This window comes from Varanus komodoensis, unplaced genomic scaffold (assembly GCF_004798865.1).
Source record: "Varanus komodoensis strain SLA01 unplaced genomic scaffold, ASM479886v1 scaffold6_1, whole genome shotgun sequence".
In the NCBI taxonomy this organism is placed as follows: Eukaryota; Metazoa; Chordata; class Lepidosauria; order Squamata; family Varanidae; genus Varanus; species Varanus komodoensis.
Window position 1 is genome coordinate 4,637,809 of NW_025336345.1, and position 12,576 is coordinate 4,650,384.

Consider the following 12,576-nt stretch of genomic DNA (forward strand, 5'->3'; position numbering starts at 1 on the left):
CTGGAGCTGATCGGCTGAGCACTGCTTTTGGCCATCTGATATGAGGAGAAATATGTTCATTTTCCCTGCAGAAGTAACTACATTACCGGTTGCAGATGAAGTGACTCTGAGCGGTAATTCTGATTTTCCTCCCCTGCTCTTTCCAAATCTGGAGCTGGGCAACATAAACCAGAGCTCATGGAGCAAAGGCTGTCATTACGTGCTGAGATGTAGCAGGGCAATAGCCTGAAGAAAATATCTATCTATCTATCTGCTAAGGATGTTGTTTTGGATCACTGACAGATCTCTCACGCTTTCTTTCTCCTCATTTGAACCTTTGCAGCTCTGGACCTTGTCTCTAAACTGCAAGCCGGCCAGGGCATGAACAATGGTTATTGTGACATAACGTTGACTGTCCTGTTCCAAAAGCCATGGAGAACAGAGGGACACAGTTAGATGCCTGCCGGGGAAAGATCAAAAACAGTACCACTTGGGTGAGTACCTGGGAAGTCCTATTGTGAAAGAGATCAAAAGTCCTCTAGATACCCTAAAGGGATTCACTTTGTTCTGTGGCAAGTAGAAATCCCAGGATTAAGGTACATCCTTCTTTTTTTTCCCAACTGGAGAGAGGGCCCACGCCTCTCTTACAGCTGCCTGCTATTTCCATGTTCACAAAAGCTGCCCCAGTTGGATGCCATATTGGATGCCATGTTGGATATGTCACCCTGCTGTCAAAGGCACAGGGTTGTGGGAACCCTACACTGGTTTGAGCAGGCTGTGCTCAAGGAAAAGAGGAACAATATTGATGTTTTTTCAGGTGGATCCAAATCATTCTGACTTTCTCTCTTCCCCTCCCCCACTTCTTATAGTGATAGCAGGGCTACCATTCTTGTGGACAAAGCTGCCTTCAATAATAATAATTACTACTACTACTATTGCATTGCACTCATACCCTGCCTTGTGAGGAGCCCAAGCTGGGTTACACACCTCCATTTCATCCTCACTACAAGAACCCTGTGAGGTAGGTTAGACTGAGAGTCTGTGACTGGCCCAAAGTCACCCAGTGAGCCTCAAGGCCAAGTGGGAATTTCACCCTGAATCTTGTGGATTCCCCCTGTATGCTCTCTAGTATGAAGTTTTTCTTGCAAAATCATCCTGCCACATAATTTAAGGGGGCTGCAGATGATGACCTCCTCTGTTCCCAACATGCCTGTGTTTTCCCACCACTGCATCCCTCCCCCTCACCGCCCCACAGACATTCCATTAAGGGGAGAGAGAGAGAAAGAGAAAGAGAGAGAGAGAATAGCTACACAGGGCCTTTAGCTTTAGGAAGTTTTAGGAAGGCCAATGAGCAGGGGGGATCACACTAAAAAGCAGTTTCTGCTGCCACAGATGATCTCTATGTTGGCTTGTTGTTCATCCTGAGTGTTTCTGTGCCAGAGAGTGTGGAAAGCTGAACATATGCCTTGGAGGCGTGCCCCTGAAGCCGAAGTGTTGGTGGAGAAATCCCAGGAGCCTGTTTGCAGGGAAGACAAGGCCTGTGAGAAGATGAAAGACAGAGCAGTCCAGTTTCATGTCAGTATCAGAGCTTGGTGAAGGGTCACTTTGTCCTGCATGGGCGAATTGCTGTATTAGGGCCACAAAGCTACACCACAGATGTTCTCCTGCATTCCGTGCTTGCGGACTTGCTGGAAACATTCCCTGAAAGGTTTTCCATGAAGAACAGTCACCAGAAACCTTCCCCAGACAAAGGCTGAACTTCCCACTCTGCAGCGACAGCCTTTCTCTTGCTACATGACAGGAGAGAAATGGCCCTATTCTCACTAGCCTCCAACACTGAACAGAGGAAAATACTGTGTTTTTCGCTCTATAAGATGCACCTGACCATAAAACGCACTTAGTTTTTAGAGGAGGGATCCATGGAAAGCTTCCTGATAATCACAGGCACATTCCCCATCACTTCCCCATGGGCTTCATTAAAAGATGGGTTGCCATTTGAAAACACACACTGACCTGTGATTAACTGCTCTCACCTGCGCTGGAGGAGGGGGGCGGAGCAGGGCGCACTGAGCGCGTGCCGGCCAGGTGGTGCCACGTGGTGCAGGCGGGCCGGCAGCATCCCGGGCATCGGGCACACACACATTTGCTCTGTAAGACGCACAGACATTTCCCCTTTTGAGGGGGGGAAAGTGAGTCTTATAGAGCGAAAAATATGGTAGGTTCCATTAAAAAAAGAATATTTATGATGCTGAGGGTGACCACTCTACTATGGTGTACAGTTCTGGTCACTGTGCCTAAAAATGATCTTGTAGAGCAGGGAAAAGTGCAGAAAAGGACAACTAAAACGAGCAGAAGACGAGCCACTCCCCTGTCAGGAATGGTTACAATAGCTAGGATTGCTTAGCTTAAGAAAAAGGCATAGAAAACTGTGCAGACCTTCAGGGAGGTGGACAAAACTATACATGGTGCAGAGAAAGTGGAGAGGGAGACATTTCTGTCCCTCCTTAATAAAAATACTAATGGAACCTGAAGTTATTGCGGGAAGTTGGTGGGTGAGAGATTCGGAACAGATAGGGGAAATACTTCTCCACACAACAGCACACTGAAACTATGGCCTTCATTGCCACAAGAAGTAGTGATGGCCACCTATTTGGATAATTTTAAAGGGGAATGAAATTCACAAATGATAAGGCTGTCAGTGGCTACTATTCATTCATTGAACTTATATCCTACCTTTCTGCCAGAAAATGGCACTCAGGGAGGCCGATGGCTGCATGTTACCTCCAGGATTACTGACCGACAGAGATCCACAAACACTGTAACATCAATTCTGCCTCCATGTTGTGGAACGTTGGGGGCCTTAAGCGCCATCATAAGCTCATTGACAAAAATGTACTTTGGAGAAATGTGTCCATAAACAAAGTCACTTGCAGATCTTTGCACTCCAAAAATATATACAAATTCCTCCAAAATGCCCAAATCCCCCCAAAATGCTTATTTTTCATGCTTGAGCCAATGGGGGAAATTGCATTTGTGCTGAATGTTTTCCACATTTCCCTAAACTCATTAGAGTCTGATGTAGATTTCTCTGACGTCTCTACTGAAGTAGGCCCAGTTACCTGGGAATGCCAGTCACTTGGGAATAAGGACAGGAGGGTATGTTGCCCTCGTGTGCTGCTTGTAAGTATTCCCTGAGCAGCTGGTTGGCCATGGTTTGACTAGAATGCTGGATGAGATGGACCTCCTCTGATCTAGCGAGGCTCTTCCTATGCTCCTAGGGATCCGTTGCTGCCGGGATGTGCCTCTTAAGATTGTGATGGGGGAGGAAGAAACGATGTCCCCACCACATTTTTACCTACACATCACAAAAAGGACCAAGCCCAAAGATACAGCCTAAGCAAGGTCTAGATTAAGGGCCAATCTGATGCAATATTGTTAGATACTTGACTAGGCAGTGCAGGTCCCCACATGGCCTTTGCATTCATTGTGGAACAAGGTATATTATCACAGGTCACGTTGTCAAGGAGAAATCTTGCCACCCCATTTCGGTGTGCTCAGAATGTTCCAGAGCAACACAGCGTGAAACCGCGTGAGAGGCCTGCTGCCTTGGTATGGTGGACTTTTGCTTCCCGTGAGAGTCCTTGTGGTCTGCTGTTTGGAAAGGGAAGTCCTGTACCTCATTTGGAGTATCTATGTGTGCGTGTGCACGAGAGAGAGCATTTCTGCATTTCTAGTGGAGAAGAAACTTCATTGCGAAATTTCCAGCCAAGCCGTTCCTTCCAACTAACTCCACAATTCCCCTTTTGCCTGCTCTCGAAGGTGTCACTTGGCTGTTGAGCAACTATCCCGGAGGTGACTGCATTTTAGTCACTGCCTTTTCAAATGATCCATCACGGGCAACACTTCTGTGCTTTTTGACAGGTTGGGGATGTAGTGTTTCCTTCCTTTAGCAAGAATTCCCTAACGCTGCAGGAATTGCATTATGATCTCCTATTCCCATACATATTCATCATCTGCAGTAACAACGGCAAGCAGGTCTGCATCATATGAAGAAAGTCATGAATTCGGGCTACAATCGAGTTATTATTTGCTGTGGGCCTGAAAAAGCAGGGCAGGGCTTCGCAAGCTAAGGTCAGAGTCACCTCTGCATACCGTCCCACGACCCTCTCCTGCTGATAACTGGCTCTTTCCGCTCTGCCTTTACTTTATTGACAGTGTCACAGGGATTGAAAAAACAGAGATTACCTGACTGCCTGAACTCCGATACCATTGTTATGCCAGCTTCACACAGGGCACTAATAACCTTGTGCAAGATCACAAGCAAATAGCATTTCTGGCTGCGGGGGTGTGGTTAGAGGCCTGAAACTGCATTGCCTGCCAGCAGCTGCTTCTGGAGGGTGGCCTCCCCTTCTCCTTCCTCAGAACAAGCTAGTGGGGTACCTTGAATCTGGGAATAGATTTGTCTGCATGAGTGCCTGGGCCCCAGAGTCTCAGTGTGAAAGCCAGTAGCCCTCAAAGGCATTCGTCGCAGAGGTCTAAAAGCAGCGGGGGAGGCAATTAGCGGCTGAGTAATGGCTTCTGAAGAAAGGGGATGAGGGCTGGGCATGGGAAAAGAGGACGAGCCTCCATGCCCGACAGCACTGCTTGATGTGCCTGTAACTTAGGGTGGAGCTGTTAAGCTCAGGGAAATGGTGGTGCTGGTGCTGGTGCTGAGTTGTCATAAGCCTGGCCCTTCCTTTCTTGCTCTGGGCCTCAAAACACCAGACAGTCTTTTGGAATGCAGATCCTGATGGGTGCTTCACAGCTAACAAGGCAGTGCAGCTCTAAAGCCCGCGAGCAAGCTGAGCAACAGCCTCTGTTCATGTAAAGAGCGAGAGACAGTTGAACCCCACCTGGAAACTTCCCCCCACTCCTTCCCTTTCATTTCCACTGGAGGATCCACCCTCAGGGTGGCTCCCGCTGGAGGAGAGCTAGCTGGCAAGCCCTCGGCAAGCCCTCTCAGTGGTAGCTCGTCTCTTCCGACACCTGGTCATGGGCTCAGGGACTGGGCAAGCAACAGCCCTCCGTCTCCTCCTAGGTCTGCTCCCATCTCTTCCAAAGAAGGCTGCCCTAACAGCTGGCCTGGGAAAGGGTGAGCGGCAACCTTGATGGACCTCCAAAGGCCCCTGACTGCCCTTCCATCAGCCCATCCTCAGTGTTCTCCTCTTCAATATCCACATCACCATCACCATCACTATTTTACATTCCACCTCTTCTCCTCCAACAAGGGACCCAAGATGGCCACCCTAATCCTCCTCCACTCCATGTTCTCTTCACCTCAACAACCTGGTGAGGCAGGTGAGGCTGAGCCCTGTCATCCAGTGAGCCTCATGGTCCAGCGGGAGGCTAGAACCCAGATCTCCCCAGTCCAACACTGCCGCTCCCACGCTACCCTGGCTGCCAGTGCTCCTCCAACGACCAACTTCCTTTTCATCAACTGTTCATTAATGCACAGAAAGAATGCCCAGAAAGTCAAGTCCGCATTCAGCCACAGACTGGGCTCACTCCTTGGGAGTCCTCCTGCTGGGTGCCAGTCTGGACCTCTGGCTTTCCCAGGTGGCCACCCCTCCTTTTCTTGGTCCGATCCCCTTCCCCTTGGCTGTCAACCCTGTGGTGGTTGCCCAGGTTTTGTCCAGTGTTTTCCCCATGCTGAAAGGTTGAAATGCCTCTTCCAAGGCTTAGTGACTGGCAGGAAGAGCCTGAATACCTAATGGACTGGCACTTCTTATTTATTTATTTAACGTTTTTATACGCTGTCCCACTACCAAAAGCCTCTGGACGGCTTACTGTCTATTTCAGATGACATCCCTTTGCTTTGGTCCTGCCACCACCCAGAGCTTGTGCAATCAGGTTGAAGAGATTATGTGCCTCTGGTTTAAAGGTATCAGTGAAATAAAAGGAGGCTTTTGTGGGGTTGGGGCGGATTTTATATTTCACAGTGACATATAGGTGTTTTTTTTTTTTTAAAGTGAGGGGGGTGCCCTGCAAAAACATGGTGCTCGCCAGATGTCATGGATAGCTGCTCCCAGATGTCCAGGTTGCAAAGGTCTGCAAGAGACTGTCATAGAACTGAGTATGGATTTAAGCCTGCTTCCCTTCACTGATCCAGGGCCAGATCTCCCGTTAGGCAGAGGGAGGCGGCAGCCTCAGATGGCAGATGCTGAACAGACAGAACCCCAAGCCATTCCTCCTGAACTCCCTGGGGGATGCCTCCTCCCGGACTCAGTTCTGGTGGAGGAAGCAGTCCCACACTGGAGTTAAAGGAAGATTCAGCGGCTAGGCAGGCTAGCTTCTGGATGTGGGCTGGAGGCCACCATCTGGTCCATTGCATCAGGCACCAGAACATCTTGGACCAGCCCTGCCCTACTTGGTTAGGCAGCCCTGGCTATAAGCTCACTAGCAGCCATGAATGCCATCCAATGGGAGGCTTCCTGCAAGGACCCATCGGGTACATGCGTTGCTTCTCTGAGGCCAGCAAGCTGTGCATTCAGGTTGGTTTTAGAGGCTGTGGTGAAGGAGAAGAGCTTTAGTAACTGAGCATAAATCTTTTTGTCACTACCCTTTTTCTTACTGTATCATTTCCTCCAAGACTCACCATTTGACTGTTTCTCCTATTTCCTACACACCACGTATCTTGCGTCACATCTTTGGGGTTTTGTATCTCATGTGCTCTTTCCCTCTCTTGTGCTCTCTCACTCTTGCTGCCTTACTGTGTGATCTTGCTGCACACTTACCCTAGAATAATGAGACAGGATGCCAAAGTGTGAGCAAAGTAAGCTTGCAGGGTGTTCCCTGACTTACAACAAGATCTGCCTCCTAACACAGGCAGGGCTTTTGTCCCTAATTTTGGAGTTGCCTGATGAAGCAATTGGCAGATGCAAGTAAGCTAATCCAGCTCATGAGCTGAGGGTAGGAATGAATGATTAATTCATTCAGTTTGCATTTTAAATTTAATGCAACTTTAGAAAATCTTGCACTTTTGAACTACTTTTCAAACTAAAACTTGGTTCTCCTTTGAAATTTACACTTCTGCAAGTTTTGTAATGGGGTTCTCTAATCAAAATTTCTGTGCAATTATGCATATTTCAGGGGATTTCACATTTAAAATGCATTGAATTAGGAACCTTGCTTCCCTACTTGTGTATATTAGGCATTATGCATACAAAATTGCATGTACCTGGAGACATATATAAAAATGCTTAGGGATTTTCATACATGATTAGGCTTGTAAGGCTTGTAAACAAACCTTTACACTATATATTAAAAGATAGGAAATCCACGGCATGTCCCATGTGGCCAGTGAAAACCAGACCACCTCTGGTTTTCAGGGAGACACTGTAGCACAGGGAGGATTAAAGGAGGAGGGGAGTGAATCCATCAACCCTATGGATCGTCATCAAGCCAAATGAGGGGACCAGTTAAGCAATGCCCGGTGTTCCCATTATCCGGCCCATAAGTGACTTGAACCTCCCTGAGGGCAGAACCTACCACTTTAGAGAGGAAAGAGAGGAGCGGGATTCAGTTTGGAACCAAACTTTGACTTGGGCAAGACTTAAGTCTCCCAGTCCGAGAGATTCCTGCTTTGATAGATACTGCTTGTTAGCAACTTAATTATCACTCACCCTGTGTTGCAAAACCAGCCTCACTCAGTAATTTAATGCATTTCTGAAGCCTTTCACTTTGAACTGCGGGAAAGAGAAAAAGGGAGACCTACTCATGACAGCACCCGACACAGCAGATGCCTTCATAGGCCACAGGCCTTCTTGGACAGAGCAGCCATTGCCTGTTAGCAGAAGGACCGCAGAGAGGCTGGCTGTGGCCTCCCTTTGGAGATTGTCGTCCTGGAAAGCCACCCAGGATTCCCCACTCCCCTGGCCAGCTGGGCTAAAAACCCTGCCTGGTGTTTTCCTGGTCTCAGAGCCCTGCCCCAGACACAGGATTCAGCACATGACAACCCAAGCATTGGGGGATTTATTGCATTCCAATAAATCCCCCAATGGATTTATTAAAAGGATAAAATATAGAGTTGGAGGGTACTAAAACAGCTAAACAGATGAAAAGGGGTAGAAGGGAAAGGGAAGGGGAACTTGGAGAGCAGCAACAAGTTTACAGCCAGCCAAAGACTCCCCAACTCCCAGGCCTTGCTGGCCCCCTCAGACATAAAATAGCAAAGCTCAGCCTAGCCTCAGCTGCATGCACAGGTGCTGTCCCGCCACAGGGGCAGGGGAGCACAGCAATCTTCAGCACGGAGTCCGAACAAGAACAGAGTCTCTCCTTGAAGAAGAAGGCTGAGCCTCTTCAGGCCCTGAGCTTTACTCCCCCTAACATGGGTCAGGTGACCCTGGAGATGACGGCTCACGCTTGATCCCAGGTGTAGGGTTAGGGTTAGGGTTGCTGCCTTATCGCAGCAATCTCCAGTCCTTGGGTGTGATTTACAGTATCTCTCCTTCCTGCATACCAAGAGTCCAGCCGATCCTCCTGCGACCTTGGCTGGCGCCAGCATCCCACAGGACTCTTTTAACAGTTACCCCTCTATCACTGAACCCTTCCCTGCCTTGCTGAGCCAGCAACCAGTTCATGCTATAAGTGTTGCTCAGCCTGGAGAGGCTGCTGAAAAGACCTTCCCCCAGATTGCCACCCAAGCATCCCTGAATGGGGTGGGCTCAAGAGAAGGCCATCTCCAGAAGAGCTGGAGAACTCAGCAGACTTGTGTGGGAGAAGGCAGTCTTTCAAGTCACCTGATCCCGGGCTGCAGGCAGGCTGGCTCCCAAGCACTGTGCTGTGCAATGCACGGATGGCACCATGTCAGGCCCTCCTTTCCAGAGCTGACGATGTTGTTGCATTGTCAAAGGACTCAAGCGCCTGGCTGGGAGGATGCTCTGACGCATGTGGCAACAAGCAACACCTCTTAACCACTATCCTGCAAATGGCTTTTGATGAGGGGCACTGCTGGACCTCCCTGACAGCCTGCTTGTGCATGGCTGTGTGTGAAAGAATGTGGACACAGAAACATAGGAACAGAGCGAGGCATAAGGGGTCTCCCAGTCCATCTCGTCTGACCTCCTCTCCAGCCAGCTCTGCTCATGACAATGCAACTTGCCCCCAGGACTTGGTGGGTGCCTTCTTTGCTACTGTGGGTGCTTTGACATGGGAGGCTATTGGGGTGGGCTCACCAGGGTCTCTGGTGAGGTGCCTTTGGGGGTCCTGCATTAGCTTTGGTTCCTACAGCTATTTGTGGTGCTCTCCAGTTGGCTGCTGTAATTGCATAGAATCGCAACCACATGGTACTCTCTTAGCCCCATCACAGTGGTATGTGGAGGGACCATCGGATGAGCCATATAATAAAATAATATGTAAATATTATAAAATAATCTTCTGACTTTCATTTGTCTTTCTCCTCTAGGAATCTGAGCCCACCTCATGATACTTCATCCTTTGTTAGCCTGTCCTGCTGCCGAAGACTCTGGTTGGCCAACATCCTTCCCAAGAGAGATCTATGAATCCCTTTGTTTAAGGAGCTAGAGGCAAATCCCTTTGTTTAAGGAGCTAGAGTGCAGAAGAGAATGTAGCCCTTTGCACCCCATGCCGTTTTCTGATGTGCCCTTTCCTGCACCAGGACTGCTTTCTTATGAAACTGAATGTAGAGAAGGATGACCCAAGATGGTTCACGGATGGCTTGAAACTGTTGCATCTAACAGGCACGTTATCTCAGTCTGGGCAAGGTGGTTTTCTATGCAGTTTACTCCAGTTGTGAGTACTTGAATTTTTGTGTCAGACACTGCACTGTAATGTGTGGTGTGTGTTTCCACAAGGAAGTATATGGGGGTGAGTGTCAATGTATACCTGTGTGTTTGTATGTCTACAACCAGAAGACAAAAGCTTTTGTCTACCCCTTGTCAATCAATTAGGATTCTTCCAAGAAACCAGAAAAAGACATGGACTGGAGATTGGAGAATTTTTTGACTCCTGAATAACAGCTCTAAGATAAACCTTAGCCTCCATTCTCCCAGCAGAGTCTTTTAGCACATGAGTTCCCCAGTATTCACCCTGAATGCACTTTTGCCTGCCCAGACTCTCTTCTCCTTTGCCCCAGCCTCCAAGAGACATCAATGGTTATATGTGCCACATGTCAGACAAAGTTCAAATAACAAGGAGGAAATGACTAAATTAGGAAAGCAGAAGTTTGGAGGAAGAGAGGGAGAAGAACATAGAAACATAGAAAGAAAGCGAGCCAGAAGGGGCCTCCTGGGCCATCTAGTCTGACCCCCGGCTCCAGCCGGCTCCGCTCACGACAAGCCCACCAGAAGGGTGTTGGGACACTGCTCTTCTCTCCATGGCCATGATACCACAGGTTCTCCTCATGAACTTGTTAGAGGACAGAAGCATGTTATTGATGGTATTCTGTATGAAGCCATCTTGCATTTGAACATGGCTTTGTGATTTCCAAAACATCTGACAAACTGAGAATGTAGAATATTTAATAAAGTTATCTTCCATGATTAAAAAATGCGTAGCTTCTAATTATCAAAACAGAGGTTTTTAGTGTACTCAGCATATCTTCATTGGATTTGAGATCAAAAATACCAATTGCAAAAAAGAGAGAGAATCCATCTGGAAAACCCGTTGCTTGAAATATTATGCAATCCTCTGGTCTCTGGCAGGTTGTCCAAGAACCATAGAGCTGCTCAGCTCTCTCCTCCAATGGCAGAGAGGGGGGTCCACCCTCAGAGAAGAACATCGGACCTCAGGATCCTATAGAAACTTCCATTTTCTTTATTTTCTCAAGATTAAGATGCCAATGTTGGGAAAAAAGTAAAATGGGGCAGATATTGGCATAGTGCGGGCAATTTAGGGGAACTTGACATTCTCCAAATCTAAAGCCTCCATTTCCTTTCCTCCAATCCACCCAACTAAAGCTGATGCAAACAATTTCCTGCCATTGCTTGCGATTGGAGGGGAATTGGTTGAAAGCCCTTCCAGAAAAGGAAAGAAGAGGACAAATGTTCATCCTCCCGCACTTCCACCCTGCTGGCATGAGCCCAACAAGGCTGTGGATACTGAAAAGTTTCTGACACAGAGGAGCAATTCACTGTGCTAAAAAGATGGCTTCGTTTTTCAGGCCTTTTATATTCTTTGATCCGATGAGTCAGTTCTGAATGGGGGTGTTTATATTGGAAAGCCTTTTAAAAAGGATACAAAGGCTGTTTTCAACTGCTCCCCGAGTAATGATGAAAATAATATGCCTTTGGACCGTGAGCACAGTGACCACTTACACATCACCAGGAAAGAAGAAATGTATCACCTAAGGAGGATACAGATTTGCATCAAGTTTACATCGATACATATGTAATTGTATAAATAATCCTATTTTAAACATCAGTGCAATACAACTCACCATGGCAGAAAGAACTGCAACCAGATTACTTTTGTATCTGATTGATACAGATGTTGTGTTTTGATGGCCAACTTCTTGTGGTTCTTTAGCTTTCAGCTGGATGGACTGAACTTCCCTTCAAATTCAGAACAGCTTTAGAAAAGGCTGCCTCTGTAAATCAGGTTTCATGGCCACCCTAGACATAACACATAGTCAAATATAATTATAATTATTGGTGTATGAATTTAGGCTGGAGGGACTCCAACAATTTTTGTGGGTGTAATGGTGGGGTCCAATTCTATTCACTGTCCTACCCTCAAAGCCTGCTGGAGAGGTGGCAGAGGCAATGGCCTTTGTTTTTCTAGGAATTAGCCCAAAAGCAAAATAATAAGAATAATTTTAAAAAAGATGAGGCTGTTTTTTGAAGCTAGGATTGTTATGATAGCATGTCTGGTCTAGGACATCTCAGTCTGACTTCTGTAGTGGATCTCTGTGGACTTCTGCAGTGGAAATATCTGCCTCCTGGCTATTTTAGTATTCTTTGAATTCGATAAACAGGATATTGACCAGGACATGCGATACACCTACTACATCTGGCTTTTCCAGTTATTGATTTAGAACAGGAGCGAATGGGTTGACCACACGATACAGGCAACTGTGTTTAAGAGAACGCCATTGTATGATAAGTCGTTTAAGGAGAAGAGGAGAATTTGCAGCAGGGAAGCACTCGGCAGGTGGGATTGTCCCCCTCTGTCCACACACAGCTTCCTGTCCCCATGGGCCCCTAGGGGTGGGGGACATGTCCACAGTTTCAGAATTACGGCTCCATTCCAAGAGGCAGAATAAATGCAGAGCTTTCCCACACAGACATTCGGTAAGAACAATATTTCAGAAAAGGCATTGCAGTGCCACCTACCTGCCAGATCTGTTTTTACTCTCCTAAAGACAGTGGCACCAGCAAGTATCCATGGTGAGACTGTGCTCATGTCTCACTGAACTTCTATGAATACGCTTCACAATCAAGGGAACAAAAAATCTAATTAGGTACACAGAGGGGCAGTATTTCTGTTTGTCAGTTCCTGGAAATGTGTTGTGTATCCTGCCATCAAGCAAACATTGACACTTGTGGCCTTTTCCCTCTCCAACTGGGTGGCCAGAGCTCAGATTTTACCCGGTACTGAACT

At 47.5% G+C, this 12,576-nt stretch overlaps 1 long non-coding RNA gene across 1 annotated transcript; it reads left to right on the top strand.

Moving 5' to 3' along the window:
* The first annotated feature begins 338 nt into the window (after positions 1–338).
* Positions 339–10,525, top strand: LOC123034031. The gene is made up of 2 exons (XR_006416682.1): positions 339–473; positions 9,422–10,525. It is a non-coding gene; the product is annotated as an uncharacterized LOC123034031 (long non-coding RNA).
* Positions 10,526–12,576: the final 2,051 nt, after the last annotated feature.